General features: G+C 35.8%; 1 protein-coding gene across 8 annotated transcripts in view; it reads left to right on the forward strand.

Moving 5' to 3' along the window:
• Positions 1–26,133, forward strand: part of Cab39l (calcium binding protein 39 like) — a 130,708-nt gene that overhangs the window by 13,832 nt on the left and 90,743 nt on the right. For 2 of the 8 annotated variants that reach the window (XM_058582564.1, XM_058582565.1), the window contains exons 2-5: positions 606–754; positions 1,482–1,557; positions 20,303–20,439; positions 22,830–22,904. The gene's annotated coding sequence lies outside the window, so the exon portion shown is untranslated. The remainder of the gene's footprint in view (positions 1–605; positions 755–1,481; positions 1,558–20,302; positions 20,440–22,829; positions 22,905–26,133) is intronic. The other 6 variants (XM_058582563.1, XM_058582562.1, XM_046453990.2 and 3 more) reach the window with 3 other exon arrangements.

Below are 26,133 nucleotides of genomic sequence, written 5' to 3' on the forward strand. Positions count from 1 at the left end.
AATATTTATTTTTTAGGTATAGATGGACACAACACAATGCCTTTATTTTTATGTGGTGCTGAGGATCGAACCTGGGTCCTGCCCGTGCTAGGCGAGCACTCTACCCCTGAGCCACAATCCCAATAAACTGAAAATAAAATACAAAATTTCATGAGCCTAGGTTACATGGCAGGCATTGTGCTGGCACTCCTCTGTGTGCTATCATTTGGTTCTTTTATATTTGTTTGTTTGTTTTTGGTACAAGGGATTGAACTCAGGGCACTTGGCCACTGAGCCACATTCCCAGCCCTATTTTGTATTTTATTTAGAGTTTCACTCACTGAGTTGCTTAGCACCTTACTTTTGCTGAGGCTGGCTTTGACCTCTCAATCCTCTTACCTCTTGCCTCAGCCTCCCCAGCCACTGGGATTAATGTTTGCACCACCGCCGCCAGCATCACTGATGCAGCTACACATTGTCATCTACAAACCTGATAGGTTCCCTGAATAGGTTCAGAGAGCTTAAGTTGTTGCTTCATATTATCCATTTACTTAGTAGGAGATTGTGACTTAAACCCATATCTATATGATTCCAAAGCCTGTGTTTTTTCTACCACATTATTGCAGGATATACATCAAATTTTAAGAAGAAAGAAAATCAGGAGCTAAGGATTCTGTTTAAACCTATAGTTGCTGCTCAGAAAATAAGGATGCAGACTCCAAATTGTTGGTTTACATGTGCTTCAAGCAAGAGCAGTATACTAAAGGAGAGAAGTGTAAGTTTTCTCTTATTTCTGATATGAAAATGTCAACACACACATACACACGCATATTTTGATGTTGAAAATAAATTTTACAAAGTTGTCATTGATGAATGAAATTAGTAAAAGATATTAAATAAAAACATGTGGTGAAGCAAAAAAGAAAAAACTAGCAGGCTTGGGTTTTCTTGATACTGTTAAAAGCTGGGGGTGCAGTGGGGGGAAAGACCTGAAAAGGACTGTGACACTTCAAAGGGTTTTGTGACATTTCAAAGTTCTTTCTTCTATGTTTTGTGCTATAAAACAATAAAAAGATAAAAGAGCTATGATTTTACCAAACATCTAATGGGCAAAGAGCATCCTTGAATCTGAAAAGATTTTGTCTGGAATTTTTTTTCCCCTAAGACAAGATACTAGTTTAAATACGTTGTGTTTCCTCCTGTTGGAGAAGTGGGCTGTAGAGAATTTAGAGATGCTAGACCTCCTTCACCCAAGCCAGCCCTTCATATTTCTACTGTTTTTTCTTGATTATAAATATATTTTTCATTCAGCCTAATGCTACTTTTTTTAAAAAAAATCCAACTCTTGAAATAATTGTGGCAAGGATTTTATCTTGTTTTTATTCATTTGTATTTGATTATGATGGAAAATATTTAAATTTGTATCTCTGAAAGCAATGAAAGAATATGTTGGATTTATTTTAAAGATTTTCAAAATTTTGAAGATTTTTCTTTTTTGTCAGAAGCTGTGTTGATCAGTGACTTTGGTGAAAACTGAGATAACTGAAACGAATTTGCAGATGATACATGACTTCTAAGGTAAGATAATATAATAAAGCTCAAGATCACAATTATTGCCAGGTGTGGTGGTACACACTTGTAATCCCAGTGACCTGGAAGTCTGAGGCAGGAGGATCACAAGTTTGAGGCCAGCTTTAGCAACTTAACAATGCCCTAAGCAACTTATTGAGGCCTTATCTCAAAATAAAAATAAAAGGTCTTTGGTATAGCTCCATGATATAGTACCCTTGTATTTCCCAGTACCACAAAAAAGAAAAATAATCATAAAACATAACAAGGGGAAAAATCAAAATACTATGAGCAAGATTTAAACAACAAACTGTACCATATCTACAGAGATTTCAGCTATAATAAATATCTAATACATAAAATCAATATATTTGATATGTTTAATAAATAAAAGGAGTTATAAAACATAAATAAAAAATAAGAGACTAGGAAAGTGGCCAGACAATCTTAAAAAGAAATAATAACATATCAGAAATGAAAATTATTTATAATAATAGAATTTTAAAAATTAGCCAGGCATGGTGGCACTGCCTGTAATCCCAGCGGCTCGGGAGGCTGAGGCAGGAGGATCCTGAGCTCAAAGCCAACTTCAGCAATTTAGCAAGTGCTAAGCAACTCAGTGACACCCTGTCTCTAAATAAAATACAAAAAAAGCCTGGTCGTGTGGCTCAGTGGTTGAGTGACACTGGGTTCAATCCCCAGTACAAAAAAAGAAAAAATAATGATGGGCTAATCTAGCACATAGGCACAGTTAAAAAGAAGGAAACTACAGAGAACTTTATACAGAGAGAAAAAAACAAAATATGAAAAATATTGTGAGACAATCCATTCAGACTCCGGAAAGAAAACATGGAATGGGTATGAAGCAATATAGTAACCATTAAAAAATTGCCAGAATAGATGAAAGACACAAATCCTCCGACTTAGAAAGCCCAGTATATTCCAAGTAAAGTAAGTAAAAAGATGTACATAGCCACATTATTGTTAGGTTGCAGGTTGCACAATTGAGATGTGTAGATCACAACCCACACATTGAAAAATACTCTTATAAAGGTACTATTCAAGAAAAAGGCAAATAGTTCTAAAACAAAAGAAGAACTAGTAATTTTTGTTGGCCACATGAATAAATTTAAGCATTATTAGAAGACAGAAACAAAATAATGTTATATTCATGCTTCACAAATAAGGCATAATTATAATACTGTACTGGCCTAAATGGCATTTAAGCCAGTAGAGCTTGATTGGAATTTTAGGATTCTAAGGTCCATGTATTGTGTTAACTAAAGGTATACCAATTTCAAGTATAATCATTAAATGAAGACAAATAAGATGTTTCTTTTAAGACAGCAAGAAGAAAAATAAACGGGGTAGGGGAGAACAATGATTAATTTAAAAGAAGTCCAGAAATAAGTACTCATTTTTTTCTGGTGCTGTGGCTTGAACTCTGTCCTGCATGCATAATCAGCTACCAAGAAGCTACACCCTAACCCAAGTACTCATTTTTTGTTTTACTTTTTTTACTTGATTTATTTTGAAATTCATCCATGTTGTTACTTGTATCAATAGATTGTCCTTTTTATGAATATAGCATAATTTGCTTATCCATGCATTTCTGGATGGAATCAGGTTGTTTCTGGATTTCACCTAATACAGAGAAAGGTACTATGAATATTCATGTATAGGTCTTCATGCGGGTATGTACTTTCTCTTCTCTTGGATGAATTTCTTTTTTATTTTTTTAATTTTTTTATTAGTTGCTCAAAACATTACAATGATCTTGACATATCATACATTTGATTCAAATGGGGTAATTTCTAAGGGTCAAATGGCTATGACATATGGTAGATGGATATTTGACTTTTTAAGAAGCTACTAGATTATTTTCCAAAGCAGTTATCAACAGTAAATGAGTAATCAAGTTGTGGTATATCAGTTCAACATACTACCACTCAGTGATGCTTATACCAAGTAGATGTATCTCAGAACAGTTACACTATGTAGAAGAAGCCAGACCACTCTCTGCTATTTTATTCCTCTTGCTAAAAATTCTAGAAAACACAGTTAACATATAGTGACAGAAAGCATATCAATAAAATGTGGAGTATAGAGCAAGATGATAGATTACGAAAGGACAGGAGAAATCTGGAGGGTGATATAGTCATTATCTGACTATTATTATTATGGTGATGGTTCTACAAGTACATTCAGGTATGTCAATATTTTTCATGTTGTACATTAAAATATGTATAGTTTATTGTTTGTCAATTATTTCTTCTTTTTCTTATTTTTATTTTTCAGTACCAGGAATTGAACCCAAGGATGTTTTACTTCTGTGCTATATCCCCAGTCCTTTTCATTATTTATTTATTTTAATTTTTGGTACTCGGGATTAAACCTAAGGGTGCTAAACCACTGAATCACATCCTAGCCATTTTCATTTTGAGACAGGGCCACACTAAGTTGCTTAGGGCCTCACTAAATTGCGGAGGCTGGTTTGAACTTATGATCTTCCTGCCTTAGCCTCCCCAGTTGCTGGGATTACTGGTGTGCAACACTGCATCCAGCTTTATTTTTTTATTTTAAGTCAGAGTCTCACCCATTTCTGTGACTGGCCTCAAACTTGAGATCCTTCTGCCTCAGAAACTCTTGGGATTCTAGGCATACGTAATTGTGTCTAGCCAATTACTTTTTAGGTCTTTTTAAAGAAAATAAAAGGGACAAGGAAATAGAGTAACATGTCTTGATAAAAACTCAGGTGGAAGGCCCAAAGATTTGTTCCTATTTGGATTACATGACCTTTAAGTCTCTCAGTGTGATTCAGTGAAAATATGAAGGGATCTTTAGTCATGTACTTCAGGAAACTTAACACAAAAAAACCCCCAAATAACCCAATTAATAAATGGGCAAATGAATTAAACAGATACTTCTCAAAAGAAGAAATACAAATAGCCAACAAATATATGAAAAAACGTTCGACATCATTACCAATTTGGGAAATGCAAATCAAAACTACACTGAGATTTCATCTCATACCAGTCAGAATGGCAGTCATCAAGAGCAAACTATAATAATTGCTGGAGAGGATATAGAGGAAAAGGAACACATTTACACTGTTGGTAAGATTATAAATTAGTACAACCAGTATGAAAATCAGTGTGGAAGTTCCTCAAAAGACTAGATATGACCACTCCTCAGTGTCTATCCTGAGGAATTAAAGTCATCATACTCTAGTGATATACATGCATGTCCATGTTTATAGCAGTACAATTCATAATAGCCAAACTTTGGGAACCAGCCTAGAAGTCCATCAGTGGATGAATGGATAAAGAAAATGTGGAGTTTTATTTGGCCATAAAGAAAAATGACATTTTGTCATTTGCAAGAAGTGGATGGAACTTGAGACTATTATATTAAGCTAAATAAGCCAAACTCAGAAGGTCAAGAGTTGTATGTTTTCTCCCATATGTGGAATCTAGAGAGGAAAAAGGAAAAGAAAGGTTGGGGGGCCAGTGAAAATCAAAGTGATATCAGTAGATGGAAGAGACCAGGGGAAAGGAGGAGGGTAGGGAGGGAGGCAGTGATACTGGCCAAATTGTATTGTTACATTGTGTGCATGTAGCACATGTGACAACAGATCCCATCATTATATACAATTATAATGCACCAATAAAAAAAGTGAAAGGACTAATAAAAAGAAAAGAATACATAAAGGGAGCAGGTATGACATTCTCAATATTAAATGATAGGAATTATTAATTAGGATTAAAAAATCTAATAACAAGCAGATAACCTCAGGTGGCTGTCTGTATCAGCTTCATCTCTATAGTAGAGATAATATGAGACCCTGGGATCAGACAGTCCTTGAGTGTACTTGAATGGGCCAACCAGTCTCCTTCTAAGTGACTCATTCCTCTTTTAAAATATATATGTCAACACTTTTAATTTAGATTATAGCTAATGTATATAGTCCTGGGAGCCATTTTGTCTCTTCTGTAACATTATACATGTCTATTGGTTTTCTATGGCAGATGTTATGGATAAATTCACCACATTCATATTATGTGTAGTATTCCACATTATTGGGGTTTTCTTATTCCCCCTGCCCGCAGTTATCCACACCATAAGGAAATCCATTTTATAGCAGTTAACACCATGAAAAAGGGTGTGTTTAGTTAAGTACATATTTCTAATTCTACAACTAAATTTAAATTAAATATTATAGATCAAAATAAATTCCAGGCTGATTAAAAGGAAAATAAACAATACAACCAGTACCATATTTATCAACTTTGCAGTTAACTGAAAAAAAAGAAAGAAAAAGAAAAGGAAAACCCTGAAGAGTATTTTAGAGATTACAATATATAACATTTTTTGTACAAATAAATGTTAGTAAAGCTGAAATACAAAGGAAACAGATTAGGAGAAACATTTAAACTAAAATTAATATTTATGAAAAATAAATAACTCAAGTTTTATAAAGAAAAATTTCAAGACTCCAGTGGATTGGACTCCCCTGTCCAGTCCTGTGCAACTCCACCCTCCGCCCCATCCCCCACCTATTGTAAGTCAGCATCCATATATCAGAGAGAACATTTGGCCTTTGGTTTTTTGGGATTGGCTTATTTCACTTAGCACAACAGTCTCCAGTTCCATCTATTTACTGAAAAATGCCATAATCCTATTCTTTGTGGCTGAGTAATATTCCATTGTGTGTATGTATGTATGTGTGTGTATATAAGTGTATAAGTACACATACACACACACACACACACACACACACCACATTTTCTATATCCATTCATCTGTTGAAGGGCACCTAGTTTGGTTCCATAGCTTAGCTGTTGGGAATTGAGCTGCTATGAATATTGATGTAGTCGTGTCACTATAGTATGCTGATTTTAAGTCCTTTGGGTATAAGCTGAGGAGTGGAATAACTGGGTCAAATGGTGGTTTCATTCCAAGTTTTTAGAGGAATCTTCATACTGCTTTACAGAGTGGTTGCACCAATTTGCAGTCCTACCAGTGAATGTATGAGTGTACCTTTTCCCCCACATCCTCACCAACATTTATAACTACTTTTATTCTTGATAATTGCCATTCTGACTGGAGCAAGATGAAATCTCAGTGTAGTTTTATTTTGCATTTTTTCTAATTGGTAAAGATGTTGAACATTTTTTCATGTATTTGTTGACCCATCTTATTTTTTCTTCTGTGAAGTGCCTGTTCAGTTCCTCTGCCCTCTGCTCTTCATAGGGTTATTTGTTTTTGGTTTTTTCTCCTTTTTTTTTTTTTTTTTGGTGTTTTTTGAGTTCTTCTATATCCTGGAGATTAATGCTGTGTCTGAGGTGCAGGTGACAAAGAATTTTTTCCCATTCTCTGGGCTCTCTCTCTATGTTTTTGATTATTCCTTTGCTGTGAAGAAGCTTCTTAGTTTGATACCATACCATTTATTGGTTCTTGATTTTACTTCTTGCACTTTAGGAATCTTAATGAGGAATTTGGTTTGTAAGCTGACTTGATGGAGATGTGGGTCTACTTTTTCTTTTAATAGGCATAGGATCTCTGGTCTGATGCTTACGTGATCCCCAGAGTAAAAAAAAAAAAAAAAAGTGCTGGTTGCCTTGTGGTATATATTTGTGCTGCTTGCATCTAATTGGCTGAGTAAATTACTTTGAACTTAATGACTATGAGAAATAGATGTGTGTGTATAATATGTGTGTGTGTTTGTGTGAAGGTTCTCAAGATATGTATATGTTTTGATCCATTAGACCTACTTGTGGAAATTTATCTTTATAAAATAACCAAAATATGGAGGGAAAAAAATGAATGGACCACTTTTAACAGGATTTCTAATAAGGATAACAAATTAGAAATAACTTGAATGTCAGTACCAATGGATTAGGTAAACTACTGTAGGTTACTACTGTATTGTCAAAATCATAGTTCTTCTAAATGACGGTTGTATTAGTTAGGTTTTCATATTGTGACCAAAACATTAACAAGAACAGCTTAGAGGAGGAAAAGTTTATTTTGGCTCACTCTCTCATACGTTTAGACCATGTTGGAGCGACTCCATTCCTCTGTGCCCAAGGTGAGGCAGAACATCATAGCAAGAAGTCTTGGAGAAGGAGAGCTGCTGCATTCATGGCAGCCAGGAAGCAGAGGAGGAGAAAGAAGAAGGGAACACAAGGGAAGATACATACTTCCATGGCATAGCCCCAGTGATCCACCACCTCCAGCTATGCTCTGCCTCCCTACAGATAGACCATTCAAACTAGGGTGGACTAGCAGGTATGGTGGTGCAGGTTTATAATACCAGCAATTTGGAAGGCTGAATCAGGAGAATCAAAGTTAAGGCCAGCCTCAGCAAATTAGCAAGGCTCTAAGCAATATAGTGAGCTGCTATCTCAAAGTAAAAAATAAAAAGGGCTGGGATGTGGCTCAGTGGTAAAGTGCCCCTGGGTTCAATCCCTGGTACAAAAAAATAAAACCTCTGACACAACACCCCTACACCTATTATTTATGCACTTCATAGTTAGAGGTGTAAGCGGTGGTAGAGCCCATGTTAAACATGTATGAGACCCTGGGCTCCATCCCCATGCCCGCCCCCCAATTATATATAACCATATATATAAAAGCTTCTGACTTATACTTTTGAAATGAAAATCAGAAGGTATTATGGGGTTTATTTTTATTCTTTTTCTTTTTTGTGGTGAGGGGGATGGTAGACTAATGTTTTATCATGAGGTACATCCCCAGCCCCAACTCTTTTGTTTTTCATAATCATTTCTCTGTATCATTTTTGCCTTCTGGTAAGTAATTTACAACTGTACTTACATACCACATTCTTAACTTAAAAATTGGCTTTCTGTTGGATATTGGAATTATAGTAAATCTGTTCATTAATTTATAGTAATTAATCCTGTATTTAATTTATAATATGCTATCTTTCTTGGTTAAAAAAAAAAAACTTTAAGGGAGGACATTTTCTAAGGCAGAAGCTACAGATTATTGGTCAAGGGAAGGACAGTAAGGCTGTGCAGTTTTAGATGGACAGAAGTGTTGGAAACTGAGTGGCAAGCTGATGCCCAAAACAAAAGAGGGGGCTGCAGGTGGTGTGGCACCATGTCAATAGGCCAAGAATGCCACACATTAAAGACATGGGAGGAAGAGAGGCAATAGCTAGCCGGGCAGAAAATGGCCTATCAGGCCAAATTCATGCATGGTATGTAGACTAAGACAATTATCATAAATGTGCACAAAGACTCATTTAGGGGATTTGTATGACATTATTTATGATAGAAAAAAAAGGAGGGGCTGGGGCTGGGGCTCAGTGGTAGCGCACTTGCCTGGTATGTGTGAAGCACTGGGTTCGATTCTCAGCACCTTGTATAAATAAATGAAATAAAGGTCTATCAACAACTAAAAAAATTAAAAGAAAAAGAAATAAACCATCTTTATGAAATTATGGTGTGTTTCTTCAAAGGAATGTTCTGCATAGGGACTTAATAATATTGAGAAGCTGAATAGAGTTATGGAAGAGAGATGTTTTATCAGGGGCTTTTTTCTAGATAGTAGAATTATATATCGTAGAATTGAGAATTAATAACTTAGTTGAAAGCACCTAGCATGGTACCTAGCACATAGAAATCACTTGGGGAATGTTAGTTGCTTTTGGATGTCAGGTAATAAGTCAAGAGCTAGATTTTTTTGTCAAGGATGTTTAAAGGGACATGCAGAAGAATTTGAAGAATGGAGGAAGTCCAGATGACCCCAATCCGGGGCTAAAACAGAAGAAACAAGTAGCTCTGGCTATTCCAGATAATGGAAGCCCTTTGTAATTTAGGAAGTTGGAGAGAAAAAAGGAAGAGGAAGTTGGAGAAGGGAGTAGAATTAAGGAAATAGAAAGAAAGAAGAAAAAGGACTGAACATTAAATCATACACATTTCATACTGTAAAGTTGTTAGTACATCCAAATATTGACATAGTCTATTTACTTTTCTTTTGAGAAAAAAAATTTACAAAATATCCTGCTGGTATAAACTGGATTTATTCATGACATTTGTATGTATTTCATAAAATGAATATCATATAAATTACTAAAGTGCTTATCATTTGAGTATATTTTAATATTCCTTATGTGTATTTGACATTCACAATTTATCACTTCATTAGTATTTTCACTTTCATCTTTGAAAAGTTACAAGGAGCATTTAAGGTATTTTTTTATCCCCATATTTACCAATAGAAACAAATAATTTGAGGAGGAAAAATTTGTGAAAAATTATTTTTTCCAGTGAAATGTCCATGGCTCTCTTTCTCGCTTTTTAATTGAACTAAAGATGTTGGCATCTTATAGAAATATCATTTGCATCTAGTTCACTAAGTAACCAAGAAAGAAAAGTAATTTTGAGGAATAAAAGAAGATCCATCCAAAATATGAAGAACTGTGAGGATGTCAGAAGAGTATACAATTAGCAATGTTCAGAATCAGATATGAACATAGAATTTAGTGAATATCAAGGAGAATAAAAATAAATCTAAATAAAGGGCTTATTTTTATTCACGGGAGGCAAGGAATTCCCTTTTGTAATCAGAAGTAGCTATTAAAAATATCTCTTAAAGCAATGTTTATGCCAAAATTCTTGATTGTGGAAGTTGACCAAAAAATGAATTAAAACTATTCTTAATCTCATCTATTCAAAAGTATCTTTTGTGGCACACATCTTTGAAAAATAAGCTTTTCTAGTTAGGTTTTTAAGTATAAAAAAGTAGCCAGAGCTTATTGTTTCTTCTGTTTTAGCCCAGGATTGGGGTCATCTGGACTTCCTCCATTCTTCAAATTCTTCTGCATGTCCCTTTAAACATCCTTGACAAAAAAATCTAGCTCTTGACTTATTACCTGACATCTAAAAGCAACTAACATTCCCCAAGTGATTTCTATGTGCCAGGTACCATGCTAGGTGCTTTCAACTAAGTTATTAATTCTCAATTCTACAATATATAATTCTACTATCTAGAAAAAAGCCCCTGATAAAACATCTCTCTTCCATAACTCTATTCAGCCTCTCAAAATTACAATAATTTTGAAATTGTAATGAATCAAATGTTATTTCAAATATAATGCGACACAAAACTAACTAACTGCTCTCAGTAGAAACAGCCATTGGATTTTAGTCCTGGTAAAATAGCACTTACAGTTATAGCATGTAAGTTAGGCCATTTAGTTTTCCTGAACTTCAATTTCCTTACTGAGACTGCTATAATAATATTTTTTTTCAATCTTTTTTTTTTTGGTTGTTCAAAACATTACAAAGCTCTTGACATATCATATTTCATTTTTTTAAATTTTTTATTTTTTTTAGTTTTCTGCAGACACAACATCTTTGTTTGTATGTGGTGCTGAGGATCGAACCCAGGCCGCACGCATGCCAGGCGAGCGCGCTATCACTTGAGCCACATCCCCAGCCCATGACATATCATATTTCATACATTTGATTCAAGCAGGTTATGAACTCCCATTTTTACCCCGTATACATATTACAGATTCACATCGGTTCCACATCCAGTTTTTTACATACTGCCATACTAGTGTATGTTGTATTCTGCTGCCTTTCCTATCCTCTACTATCCCCCCTCCCCTCCCCTCCCCTCTCCTCCCGTCTTCTCTCTCTACCCCATCTACTGTAATTCATTTCTCTCTCTTGTTTTTTTTCCCCCTTTCCCCTCACTTCCTCTTATATGTAATTTTGTATAACAATGAGGGTCTCCTTCCTTTACCATGCAATTTCCCTTCTCTCTCTCTTTCCCTCCCCCCCTCGACCCTGAATAATGGTGATCTTCTTCTCATGCTCTTCCTCCCTATTCTGGTTCTTAGTTGCTCTCCTTATATCAAAGATGACATTTGGCATTTGTTTTTTAGGGATTGGCTAGCTTCACTTAGCATAATCTGCTCTAATGCCATCCATTTCCCTGCAAATGCCATGATTTGTCATTTTTTAGTGCAGAGTAATACTCTATTGTGTATAAATGCCACATTTTTTCTATCCATTCATCTATTGAAGGGCATCTAGGTTGGTTCCACAGTCTAGCTATTCTGAATTGTGCTGCTATGAACATCGATGTAGCAGTATCCCTATAGTACGCTCTTTTAAGGTCTTCAGGGAATAGTCCGAGAAGGGCAATAGCTGGGTCAAATGGTGGTTCCATTCCCAGCTTTCCCAGGAATCTCCATACTGCTTTCCAAATTGGCCGCACCAATTTGCAGTCCCACCAGCAATGTACAAATGTACCCTTTTCCCCACATCCTCTCCAGCACTTCTTGTTGTTTGACTTCATAATGGCTGCCAATCTTACTGGAGTGAGATGGTATCTTAGGGTGGTTTTGATTTGCATTTCTCTGACTGCTAGAGATGGTGAGCATTTTTTCATGTACTTGTTGATTGATTGTATGTCCTCCTCTGAGAAGTGTCTGTTCAGGTCCTTGGCCCATTTGTTGATTGGGTTATTTGTTTTCTTATTGTTTAATTTTTTGAGTTCTTTGTATTCTCTGGATATTAGGGCTCTATCTGAAGTGTGAGGAGTAAGATTTGTTCCCAGGATGTAGGCTCCCTATTTACCTCTCTTATTGTTTCTCTTGCTGAGAAAAAACTTTTTAGTTTGAGTAAGTCCCATTTGTTGATTCTTGCTATTAACTCTTGTGCTGTGGGTGTCCTATTAAGGAATTTGGAGCCCGACCCCACAATATGTAGATCGGAGCCAACTTTTTCTTCTATCAGACGCAGAGTCTCTGATTTGATATCAAGCTCCTTGATCCATTTTGAGTTAACTTTTGTGCATGGCGAGAGGAGGGGATTCAGTTTCATTTTGTTGCATATGGATTTCCAGTTTTCCCAGCACCATTTGTTGAAGATGCTATCCTTCCTCCATTGCATGCTTTTAGCCCCTTTATCAAATATAAGATAGTTGTAACTCTGTGGATTAGTCTCTGTGTCCTCTATTTTGTACCATTGGTCCACCCGCCTGTTTTGGTACCAGTACCATGCTGTTTTTGTTACTATTGCTCTGTAGTATAGTTTGAAATCTGGTATCGCTATGCCGCCTGATTCACACTTCCTGCTTAGAGTTGCTTTTGCTATTCTGGGTCTTTTATTTTTCCATATGAATTTCATGATTGCTTTATCTATTTCTACAAGAAATGCCGTTGGGATTTTGATTGGCATTGCATTAAACCTATAGAGAACTTTTGGTAATATCGCCATTTTGATGATGTTAGTTCTGCCTATCCATGAACAGGGTATATTTTTCCATCTTCTAAGATCTTCTTCTATTTCTCTCTCTAGGGTTCTGTAGTTTTCATTGTATAAATCTTTCACCTCTTTTGTTAGCTTGATTCCCAAGTATTTTTTTTTTTTTTTTTTTTTGAGGATATTGTGAATGGGGTGTTTTTCCTCATTTCCATTTCAGAAGATTTGTCACTGATATACAGAAATGCCTTTGATTTATGCGTGTTGATTTTATATCCTGCCACTTTGCTGAATTCATTTATTAGTTCTAGTAGTTTCTTTGTAGACCCTTTTGGGTCTTCTAGGTATAGAATCATGTCATCTGCAAATAGTGATAATTTAAGTTCTTCTTTTCCTATTTTTATGCCTTTAATTTCTTTCGTCTATTTGCTCTGGCCAGTGTTTCAAGAACTATATTGAATAGAAGTGGTGATAGAGGGCATCCCTGTCTTGTTCCAGATTTTAGAGGGAATGCCTTCAATTTTTCTCCATTCAGAATGATGCTAGCCTGAGGCTTAGCATAGATAGCTTTTACAATGTTGAGGTAAGTTCCTGTTATCCCTAGTTTTTCTAATGTTTTGAACATAAAGGGATGCTGTACTTTGTCGAATGCTTTTTCTGCGTCTATCGAGATGATCATATGGTTCTTATCTTTAAGTCTATTGATGTGGTGAATAACATTTATTGATTTCTGTATATTGAACCATCCTTGCATCCCACGGATGAATCTTACTTGATCATGGTGCACAATTTTTTTGATGTGTTTTTGTATCCGATTCGCCAGAATTTTATTGAGGATTTTTGCATCTAGGTTCATTAGAGATATTGGTCTGTAGTTTTCTTTCTTTGAGGTGTCTTTGTCTGGTTTCGGAATCAGGGTGATGTTGGCCTCATAGAATGAATTTGGAAGAGCTCCCTCTTTTTCTATTTCCTGAAATAACTTGAAAAGTATTGGTATTAATTCTTCTTTAAAGGTTTTGTAAAACTCCGCTGTATACCCATCCGGTCCTGGGCTTTTCTTGGTTGGTAGTCTTTTGATTGCTTCTTCTATTTCATCCATTGATATTGGTCTGTTCAAATTGTGTGTATCCTCCTGACTCAGTCTAGGCAAATCATATGACTTAAGAAATTTATCAATGTCTTCACTATCTTCTATTTTATTGGAATATAGGGTTTCAAAATAATTTCTAATTGTCTTCTGTATTTCTGTAGCATCTGTTGTGATATTGCCTTTTTCATCCCGTATGTTAGTAATTTGAGTTCTCTCTCTTCTTCATTAGCATGGCTACGGGTCTGTCGATCTTATTTATTTTTTCGAAGAACCAACTTTTAGTTTTGTCAATTTTTTCAATAGTTTCTTTTGTTTCAATTTCGTTGATTTCTGCTCTGATTTTAATTATTTCTTGCCTTCTGCTACATTTGCTGTTGTTTTGCTCTTCCTTTTCTAGGGCTTGAGATGAAGTGTGAGCTCATTTATTTGTTGGTTTTCTCTTTTTTTGAGGAATGACCTCCAGGCGATGAATTTCCCTCTTAAAACTGCTTTCCGCGATGTTGTGTCTGTATTTTCATTTATCTCTAAGAATTTTTTGATTTCCTCCTTTATGTCTTCTGTAACCCATTGATCATTCAGTAACATATTGTTCATTTTCCATGTGATGAAGGATTTTTCCTTCCTTCTTTTATCATTGATTTCCAGTTTCATTCCATTATGATCAGATAAAATGCGTGGTATTATCTCCATCCCTTTATATTTACTGAGGGTTGCCCTATGGCATAATATATGGTCTATTTTTGAGAAGGATCCATGTGCTACTGAGAAAAAAGTATATCCACTTGATGATGGTTGATATATTCTATTTATATCAGTTAAGTCTAGGTTATTGATTGTGATATTGAATTCTATAGTTTGTTTATTCAACTTTTGTTTGGAGGATCTGTCCAATGGTGAGAGAGGTGTGTTGAAGTCACCCATAATTATTGTGTTGTGGTCTATTTGATTCTTGAACTTGAGGAGAGTTTGTTTTATGAACGTCGCAGCACCCTTATTTGGTGCATAAATATTGATAATTGTTATGTCTTGTTGGTGAATGGTTCCTTTTAACAGTATATAATGTCCTTCCTTATCCCTTTTGATTAACTTAGTCTTGGACTCGATTTTATTCGATATGAGGATGGCCACCCCTGCTTGCTTACGAGGACCGTGTGCGTGGTATATTTTTCCCCAACCTTTCACCTTCAGCCTGTGTATGTCTTTTCCAATCAGATGTGTCTCCTGGAGGCAGCATATTGTTGGATTTGTTTTTTTAACCCATGTTACCAGCCTATGTCACTTTATTGGAGAGTTTAAGTCATTAACGTTTAGAATTACTATTGATTTATGATTTGTACTTCCAGCCATGTTTGATTATTTATCTTTTTTTTATTTTTAATTTGGTTTGTTTCTCCATGATTAGCTTTGCCCCCGCCCTCTGGCTTTACTGAGGTACTTCCCAGTGTTGGTTTTGGTTATTGTTTTTCATTTCTTCCTCGTGTAGTGTTTTGCTCAAGATGCTTTGCAATGCTTGTTTTCTGGCTGTAAATTCTTTTAACTTTTGTTTATCATGAAAGATTTTTATTTTGTTGTCATACCTGAAGCTTAATTTTGCTGGATACAAAATTCTTGGTTGGCATCCATTGTCTTTCAGTGTTTGAAATACGTTGTTCTAGGATCTTCTAGCTTTCAGCGTCTGTGATGAAAAATCCGTTGTTAACCTTATTGGTTTACCCCTGAATGTAATCTGCCTCCTTTCTCTTGTAGCTTTTAATATTTTCTCTTTGTTCTGTATATTGGATATCTTCATAACAATGTGTCTTGGCGTTGGTCTACTGTGATTTTGTATGCTTGGTGTCCTGTATGCATCTACAATTTGTACATCCGTTTCCTTTTTTATTTCTGGAAAGTTTTCTATAATTATTTCATTCAGCAGGTTGCTCATGCCCTTGGTTTGAACCTCTATACCTTCCTCTATCCCGATGACTCTTAAGTTTGGTTTTTTTATGTTATCCCATATCTCTTGGATGTTTTTCTCGTGATTTTTTACCAGCCTTTCTGAGTTGGCTAGACTCTTTTCAAGATGATATATTTTGTCTTCATTATCTGTCGTTCTGGCTTTTACTTGCTCCACTCTGTTAGTGATACTCTCATTTGAGTTTTTAATTTGGTTTATAGTTTCCTTCATTTCTAGAATTATTGTTTGATTTTTTTATAATCTCTATCTCCTGATAAAGATGCTTAACTTCTTCTTTTATCTGTTTATGTAATTCATTTTCAATGTGTTCTTTCACTGTTTGAATTTGCTGTCTCATATCCTCTTTAAGGTTCCATTCCATCTGTCTAAGGTATTCCTTGAGTTCTTTATTTAACCATTTTTCTGATGACTCTAGGTCCTCCTGAATATTTAGGCTGTCCTGCATTGTTTGTACTCCTTTTCTTCCATGCTGCTCATGTTACTTCTTGTTCTGTTTGACTGCTGAGTTACTGTTTACTCCTATAAATTTATTTGATGCTTGGGAGGAAAGGTATTAGAAGGGAAGGGAAGAAGTCACTAAAGAGAATGAGAGTAAACAGGTAGAATTCAAGGAAGGGGGAATAAGGAAATTGATAAGAAATGAAAAGACAAAAGAAAAAAATAGAAAATAAAAAGAGAAAAAAATTTTAAAATAATAAAAAAAATAAAAATAAAAAATAAAAAAATTTTAAAAATGAAAAAAAAAAAACCAAATAAAAAAAAATTAATAAATGCAGTCTTAGAATTTGATTAACTTCTCTTCCAGTAGGTGGAGCTGTGCCCACCTGGCCAAGCTTCTCCTCTCAATACGCGGGATCCAATCCCTGTGCAGCAGCTCCTCCTCCCAGACTGGGCGGGTCTCCAATCCTGAGTGCCTAGGGCCTTTTCTTGTGTCTAGTCACTTCCCCACTTTTACTCCAGCCAGGCCCCGCTCACCGGTGACGCTCACCACAATACTGGTTACACGCCAGGTCTGCTGCTCCCGGGAGCCCTATTTTCTTGAAGACTGGGCACACTCTCCCTGCATGCCATTCCCTCAGACCCTAAGGTTGTGGAGCTTGAGGCTGAGAACCCTCAGAGTATTTTGCTTGCCCTCCGGTAGCCACGCCCCCGGTAGCTGGTGCAAGAGACCTCAGTTGTCAGCACTGGTGGGAGCAGCAGCCGGGGGTCCCGTGCCACGGGTCCCGCGCCACTCCTGATTCCCTCGGTCTGACTATTGCGCTCACGGGAGAGCTGGGAGGGGCCCTTAAGGTTTCCCCGCTGTGTGGAGAGGAAAGGCTAGGGGGTTACACACCTGTCGCCGCCAGTTTCAATGAAGTTATCTCCTCCGCCGCATTCTGGTGACATCAGTTCTCTGCCATGGTGGTATCCCATGCAAATGGCGACAGTTCGTTCCCTTTGCCGGGTGACCAATGCAACGGGTGGGTCCTGACTGGCTCTCCCAAGCCCCGTCTCCATCCTGTGGCCACTGCCTATGAAGGCTCGGTTGGTATTAACCTCCGCAGGTTCAGAAGGGCCGAGCAGTTGTTTCAGCGGGATCGTTTAGCGCTGAGTCACAGCGGTTTGTCTGCGAGACGCAGATGAACAGGAGCTTGAATTCAGCCGATCCGGGCTCCGTGTGTGTTCTGAGAGACACAGACTGTTCGCCCCAGATCCAGGTCAGCTCAGCATTGCCTAGTAATACTGAGCAAACAGCATTTAGACGGTTTAAGACTCCCTATGCCCGCGCAGCTGAAGAGGTCAGAGACTTGATCTCTCCGCACCCGCTGCCATGTTGGATCTCTCCCCGCAGTGTCCTGCTATAATAATATTTGCTTCATGTTTCTTATCTGTAAAGTAGAGCTGCTACAATAATATTAGTTTTATATTCCTTTCAAGGCTGTTGGAAAGAATAGATATGTGAACATTCTTTGAATATTATAAAACACTATATAATGATACTGATAAATACTGATTTAGAATTCTTTTCACCTAAATTTGTATCAATTTAAAAACAACTTTTTAACACCAGTGAGATAGACCATTTAATTTTTGGAATTTAGCAATACATACTCAGAATGTGTAGTTTGGAATTACTAATTTGTATAAGTTCACTGTGCTCTTTACTTTTGTGGTTGATTGTTGATTTGTCTATATAAGTCAAAACAAAATCTTGTACTTTCCTGTCTTCTTCCCATGACCGTGGCTGAAAACTTGACACTTGTTTTTCTAGGCTTTTTGCACTTAGGGGTAATTGTATTATATTATTTGAGCTGATGAGATATCAAAATTTGTTGGAGGGCTTCCAACAAATGTATTTTCCCCTCATATAAGAGAATTTTGTGAAGAAAGTCCAGTTTCCCTTTCTATACCCATTTTTTTAACCTTTGTATCTGATTGCTATTAAGTTATTTGACTATTGTTTAACAACTGGAATTGCAACTATAGGCTTTGTGTGTGTAGACTGAAAGCAGTTATTGACAATAAGTAAATAAATGGCAATAGCCAAATTTGGCCCAAATGTTAGTTTGCCAACCCCTATTTCAGCCCACAGATCTATAAAACAAGAAAAATTATCCTGGAGGAATACTTAAGAAATTAAACTCTAAGAACTTCATCCGCAAATGGATTTGTGTTAAATGATGAGATACTGGACTGAATATATATATATATATATATATATATATATGTAAATATATAATATATATAATATTGAATATATAATGTTTTATATTTTATATGTTGAATACGTATAATATATGTTGTATATTATATATAACAACATGTACTTATATATTACTATAACATAATGAAACTTTTGGGGTTTGGGAGGAAGTAAGTTTTGTATAAGGGAGCAATGTGAATGACTGAGGGTCAGAGGGTAGACAGCCTTTAGATGGTCTCCATTGGTGTTTTTTTTTTTTTTCTATTTTGGTACTGAGGATTGAACCCAGGGATGCTTAACCTGAGCCACATCCCCAGCCCTTCTTATTTTTTATCTTGGGACAGAGTCTGGCTAAGTTGCTTAGGACCTTGCTAAATTGCTGAGGCTGGCCTCAAACTTGTGATTCTCCTGCCTCAGTCTCCCAAGCTGCTGGGATTATAGGTGGGCACCACTACACCTGGTTCCTATTGGTATTTTTACCTTTATGTAGTCTCCTTCCACAGTATCCCAGAGTTAGTTTGGTACACAATGTAGCAGAAGTGATAGGGTATTACTTCTGAGATTATAAGACATTGAAGCTTCTACCTTGGTTGCATTTTTTTTTTTTCTTTTTCTCCCTCTTGGATCTAGATGCCATATTGTAAAGATTCCTGTGAGGTAAAGAGAAGTCTTTTGAGGGAGCCTTCATGGAAGAGATTTCCAACCCCAGACAGGCCTTCCTGATTCCTATTGACTATAGCTCTGTTCAGAATGTCCACTGCAGGGTGGGATATAGTTCAGTTGGTAGAGTGCTTTCCTAGCATGCACGAGGCCCTGGGTTCAATCCCCAGCACCATCAAAAGAAAAAAAAAAAAAAAGAAAAATGTCCACCTCTCAGCATGCACTGCAACCTCATAAGAAACTTTGAGCCAGAAGCACCTAGCCAAGCCACTTTCCAATTCCTGACCCTCAGAAACTGTGAGATAATACGTATTTGTTTGGTTTAAACCATTAAATTTGAAATAATTTATTAGATAGCAATAAAGAACTAATGCATCATCCTGCTGCTACAAGGCTACAAGCCTGAGATGGCTAAAAGGTGAGGGTAGAAATCGATTGGCCCTTAATGACATTACTAAGCTGTTCAACCAAGAACTGTCTGCCTTCCACACATTGGAAGTTATAGGAATTATTTCAAAGTGCTTATTATTTAAATCAATGTTAGATGGATATTCTTTGTATTCTCTTACTTGAAGATAAAAATGATACAAAGTGGTTTAATATATTTCTTTTTTTTTAAATTTATTTATTTATTTTGAGAGAGAGAGAATTTTTTAATATTTATTTTTTAGTTTTCGGCGGACACAACATCTTTGTTTGTATGTGGTGCTGAGGATCGAACCCGGGCCGCACGCATGCCAGGCGAGCGCGCTACCGCTTGAGCCACATCCCCAGCCCCAATATATTTCTATATATTGATGTGTGGTCCACATTTCTCTTTATAGTTATTATCCAATGTGTTGCCTTATAATCTGTTAACCATTTCCCTTTTGAACTGTTTCAAAAATTTCTTAATACAAATGGCATTGCTTTGAAAATCTTCTGTATTAATTGTTTTCTTTTACCTCTTAGGATTATTTCTGTAGGAATATTTCATAAATTGTATTTTTGGGTGAAGAGAGGTTGAACACATTCATAATTATTATTACCAGATTACTTTCCAGAAAGTTGTAGCTAACTAATCATATCATCTGTTCATTACTTCTCCCAACCCCCATTTGTGATCTTTTTTTCTGCAGTTTCAGTTATCCTCGATGCGGTCCAAAAATATTACATGGAAAATTCCAGAAATAAATAATTCATAAGCTTTAAATAGAGTACCATCCTGAGTAACATGATGAAATCTCATGCTGTCCTGCTTGGTCCTGACTGAGATGTGAGTCATCACTTTATGCCTCATATCCACATTGTGTCAGAGTGCTTATTCAAATGGTCCTTATTTTACTTAGTAACAGCCCCAAAGTGCAAGAGTAGTGATGCTGGCAATTTTTTACAACATGTTGTTATAACTGTTCCCTTTTATTATCAGTATGGTTAATCCCTTAATTTTAAATTAAGCTTTAGGTTTGTAGAGAATAAAAACAACAACAGTATTTAAAGGGTTTAGTACAATTTGAGGTGTCAAGCCACTGTGCATGTGGAATATATGTGCCTCCCCTGCCCTGTGGATAATGGGGAGCTACTGTTGTAAATGTGCCTGTTTTCTGTAGTTTACCAAATCATTTTGCTAACATGGCTCTGCATTTTTCTGTCTTCATGCATTTATATTCCTACTTGGAAATACTTCCTTAACAGTGCACAACTGAACTTTCATACGCATCTCCATTTAGGTATAAATAAAATGTACTTTCACATAGGCATATAATTTTACGCATGGATATTTTGCCTAGCAGGTTTTGTAATGATTTCTCCTGGTCTGTTATAATTCTTTCTGCAATTTTTATTTTATTAATTGTAGAAAAAATCTTATTTTTCATGTATTTGAATTTATTTTTCTTTTTATTTGGCACTCATAATTTTTTTCCCTAAGATAATGTAAAATATTTTGTTTTATTTTAGCTGTTTTTGGAATTTTGTTATGTTTATGTTTTTTTTTTTTAATATTTTCTTCCAGTCTAAGTTTCTCTTTTTCTTTTCTTTTCTTTTTTTTTTTTTTTTAGAGAGAGAGAGAGAGAGAGAGAGAGAGAGAATTTTAATATTTATTTTTTAGTTTTCGGCAGACACAACATCTTTGTTTGTATGTGGTGCTGAGGATCGAACCCGGGCAGCATGCACGCCAGGCAAGCGCGCTACCGCTTGAGCCACATCCCCAGCTCCATGTTTATGTTTTTTAACCTCCTGAAATTTATTGCCATGTATGTTGTGAAATATTTCAGGTTAATTATTTTCTAATATACTGTTGTCTCATTATTTGTTTAATTGGAATGCTTTGTTTTGTGAAAACTTAAATTCAGTTTACATCCAGGCACAGTGGCACGCTCCTGCAATCCCAGCTCCTCTTCCCAGTATAGGAGGCTGAGGCAGAAGGACCATGAGTTCAAAGCCAGCCTCAGCAATTTAGGAAGGTCCTGAGCAACTAAATAAAAAATAAAAAAATAAAAAGGGCTGGGGCTGTAGCTCAGTGGTAGAGCTCTTACCTCCCATGTATGACGCACTGAGTTCGACCTCAGCATCACATAAAAATAAATAAACAAAATACAGATATTGTGTCCATCTACAACTAAAAAGATGTTTTTTTTAAAAAAAGGGCTGGGTGGCTAAGTGTCCCTGGGTTTTCTGCTTAATATATTCTTGTGGATTTCGTCAATTATAGCTTTAAAATTCTGTAATTCTGATGAAATTAGTTCACTGTCAAAAACTGCAAAATACATAATTTGGTATTCTCATTCTCTTATAAAATACACATGAAACTTATTTAGTCATTCTTGTTGGAACACATCTCCATATATTTATTCCTTTATTTAAATAATATATTCATATATTCCTGTATTTCTACCATTAGAGTTTTATGACTTTCAAAAACTAAGTATTCTGAGACATTAATTCTCAAGGTTTTAATATTTTATTTTATTTTACACTGATACATAAAAATTCTATATATTAATGAAGTACTATGTAATGTTTTGATATATGTGTATATAGCTCAAGGGTTATTTTGTTGTATATTTTTTAATGGTACTGGGGATTGAACCCTGGACTTAGCACACATTAGGGAAGCACTTTACCCAGAACTAGATCCCCAGCCCCACCCTGCCCCACCCTGTTTTTGTGAAATACCCAGAATTGAACCTAGGACACAATACCACTGAACTATGTCCCTTGGGCTTTTTATTTTGAGACAGTCTCACTAAATTGTGAGATGGGCTTGAACTAGTGATCCTCCTGCCTCAGCTTCCCTAGTCATTGGGATTACAGGTGTGGGCCACCACACTGAGCTTCCTTATGCTAGCAGGCTGGCTGGCTGGCTGATTTATTTGTTTGATACTGGGAGTTGATCCCAGGGGCACTTTACCACTGAGCTACATACATCCCAGTCCTTTTTATTTTGAGAAAATGTGTCACTACACTGCTGAGGCTGGCTTCAAACTTGCTGTCTTCATGCCTCAGCCTCCTAAATTACTGGAATTACAGGCATGAGCCACTACACCCAGCTCCCCAGACCTTTTTAATTTTTATGTATTTTTTTTGGTACCAGGGATTGAAACCAGTGGTGCTTAACCAGTGAGCCACATTTCCAGCCCTTTTTTATATTTTATTTTGAAACAGGGTCTCCCTGAATTGCTGAGATTGGCCTCCAACTTTGTAGTTCCTGCCTCTGCCTCCATTCAACTGGGATTACAGGTATGTCCCCATGCCCGGTTCAAGTTTTTGATGATGTTTAATAATAAGCCTGATTTTTAAAGTTTTGAATTTACAGAAAAATTGCAAAGAAAATAAAAAGTTTTCCACATATCCTGCAATCTGTTAATTAACTATTACATATTAACATGTGGCAATTAATAAACCAATATTTTAAAATTTTATCTTGTGTTTGTGTTATCTTGTATGTGGTGGGAGATCAAACCCAGGACCTCCCACACATAGGCAAGTAGTCTACCACAGAGTCTACCACATCATTAGCCCTGATGATCCAGTATTGATACTTTAATTTTAGTCTACTTTAATTCAGATTTCCTCGTTTTTTTATCTATTGTGCTTTTTCTATTCCAGAGTGCCACATTACATTTAGTCTTTATGTTTTCTTTGGCTCCTCTTGGCTACAATGGTTTCTCAAACTTTGTTTTTGGTGACCTTGACAGTTGACAAGAATGCTGGGCAGGCATTTTTAAGAATGGTCCTCACTTTGGACTTCTCTGGTGTTTTTCTCATTATTAGATTGGGGTTATGGGTTTTGAAGAGGAAGACCACAGAAGTATAGTGCCATTTTCATCTCATCCTGCCAACACGAGTTGTTATTGTTGATGTTGACATTGATCCCTGGGGTGAGGTAGTGTTTGTCAGGTTTCTTCATGAAAAAGTTACTGTCACCATAGTATCCTTCTGGAAGGAAGTCAGTATGGATAAATTACACTTAAGGAATGAGGAGTTATGCTCTACCTGCTAATTATTTGGAATTCTTCTGCACAGATTTGTCTCTTCTGTCCCATTTATTCATTGTTCAATGATTTATATCAGTATGGACTCGCTGACATTTGTTATATATTTTTAAAGTTTTTTGTTATTGTAGTGATGTTTGTTTTATTTCTTGTTTCAAAGAATAAGAATGCTGCTGAGTTTGTAAGTTGCAAATTTGCTTTAAAAGTTTTGTTATTTTGGTTGAATTTCTTAACTTTTGAATGTCTATAATTACTTTTTACTCTATTGCACCCTAGATTTTGAGGTTTTTAGCAGTTAAGGCTTATTTATATATTTGTGTTCTCAATATATAGAATGATGTCCAGAACATAGTTCTTTTTCAATACATGCTGAGTAAATATATCACTAAGTAGTATTTTTGTGTGTGTTGTTGGTTTTGAAGGTTTTTGGTGGGGAGTAGCTTGTTTTTATTTTCTGTTTCTTACAAAGTTTTAATTTTATAACAATTTAGGGTTCTGACTTCCATTTCTTTCTTACTGATATATATATTTTTTAATTTTTTCCCCAGTACTGGGAATTGAACACCCCGGGGCAATTTACCTTTTTGGCTACGTCTCCGAGCCCTTTTTATCTTTTCTTGTGAGTTGGGGTCTCCCCCTAAGTGTCTTAGAGCCTCCTTAAATTGCTGAGGCTGGCCTCAAACTAGTGATGCTCCTGCCTTAGCCTCCTGAATTGCTGGTATTTCACATCCAGCTGTCGAAATTGTTGATAACATTGCCTTGAAAACATAAACTTTTTTTTATGACTATCAGCTATGAGGAGCCAAAATCCATTAAAATTGAAGAAAAAAAGTTTTACTACTAAATTTTATAGGTTCTTTTAATATAGAACTAGCATAATAAGTTAAATTCTGATTTATGCGTATGAGTGAAAAAGTTAAAAATAAGTTGCTAAATAACAAAACAAAAACCGTCTCCATGTAGAAAAGTGGTTAACAGTGATTCAACAGTATTAAAGAATACTACACAGCTCTTTAACAGAATGAAGTACATCTACCAAATCTTGCATGTAAGGAAATTTAAGATCTTCAGAAAGACAAAAATAAGTTACAAGGAAGTATGTGTATTCTGATCCCATTTTTCAAATTGTCTCAGTGTATATTCAAACAGACATATTTGTAAGTATATGCGTGAAAAAAAGATCTTGAAGGATAGCACTAAACTGTTAACGTGGATAACTTTGGGTAGTGGAACTAGAAAAGAAGAAGGTAAGGGATTTTCAAAAATGAGAAGCATATCAAATAAAAAGTTTTTCTTAAATGACAATTTATTTTGAAATTAAATGTAAAAAGACATTTTTAGAATAAGTAGCTAGAAAAGCACACTAGTGTATATTATTTATAAAACACAATGCCATTCTGTTTGCATTTATTAGGAGATTATAATTATTTCCCATACTTGACATCATGTTTTATAAGTCATCACAGTTATAGTAAATAAAATTTTAAAAAATAATCAAGGTATTGTGTCCATCTACAACTGCAAAAAATATTTTTAAAAAATACTGTACTAATACAGTACACATTTTTCCATTCTGTAAATTACCTGAATATCTTTTATTACCAATGTTACGTTTCTTTGCCATAAATGGCTTTGTTTGAATTGGATACCATCTAAAGTACTTCCATTATTATAACAAGCTTCTTAACCACACAGAAAGACATTTTGAAACTAGTTTCCCTTGACATTTTAAAATGCGTTGTTTATAACTCAAGGTTCTGACCCTTCACCCAGCCTACTTCTTTCCTTGTCCGTTTTTTCTATTTTCTTTTTAGAACCTGTTTTTCTTAAATCCAGAGTAGCAGTTCACACACTATACTTGTAAAAATTTATTACAGTAATAATATGATTTTCCAACACAAAACTTTTGTGTAGTTCTCATTTCAGTAATTTGTAGAAAAGTGAAAGTTTGTTGAAACTTGGAAAATTAGAGTATGACACCTTATAAAAAGAGAACGTGTGTCAGTTTTCAACAGGGTGGGAATTGTTCTTTTACTAAAAGGTATCTTGTGTTCTCAACTGATTCGAGCAAGAATTTTTCATAAAAGGCCCAGCTATGGAGAAAACAGAGCATAGATTCAGTAGAAAAGGGCAGGGAAATATGAGAAGATATGACCATCTGCCAATGGTCATAGCACTGAGCCCATTTTGCTAATTATGATTCTACTTACATGTTGTACCCCAGGACTCCATGACCTGCTTCCTAACCTTATCCTTTACTATTTCTTAAATTGGGAAGATGGTGGGAAACCACAGCATGTGCTTCGTTCTTGTTGTTAAAGTGTTTGGCTCTCTAAGTAGAATAGTGGTAATTGTTAAATTTAGGATTTGGTATACATGAGTTATGGCCTTTGAGCTTTTGTTCTTTCTATATTCATATGGTGTTTTGAGTGTGTGTGTGTGTATCTCCGGTCTGCATTCTGCTCAAATGCACA

Source organism: Marmota monax, unplaced genomic scaffold (assembly GCF_021218885.2).
Source record: "Marmota monax isolate L192 unplaced genomic scaffold, Marmota_monax_Labrador192_F-V1.1 WCK01_AAM20220418_F8-fsc00011, whole genome shotgun sequence".
Taxonomy (NCBI): Eukaryota; Metazoa; Chordata; class Mammalia; order Rodentia; family Sciuridae; genus Marmota; species Marmota monax.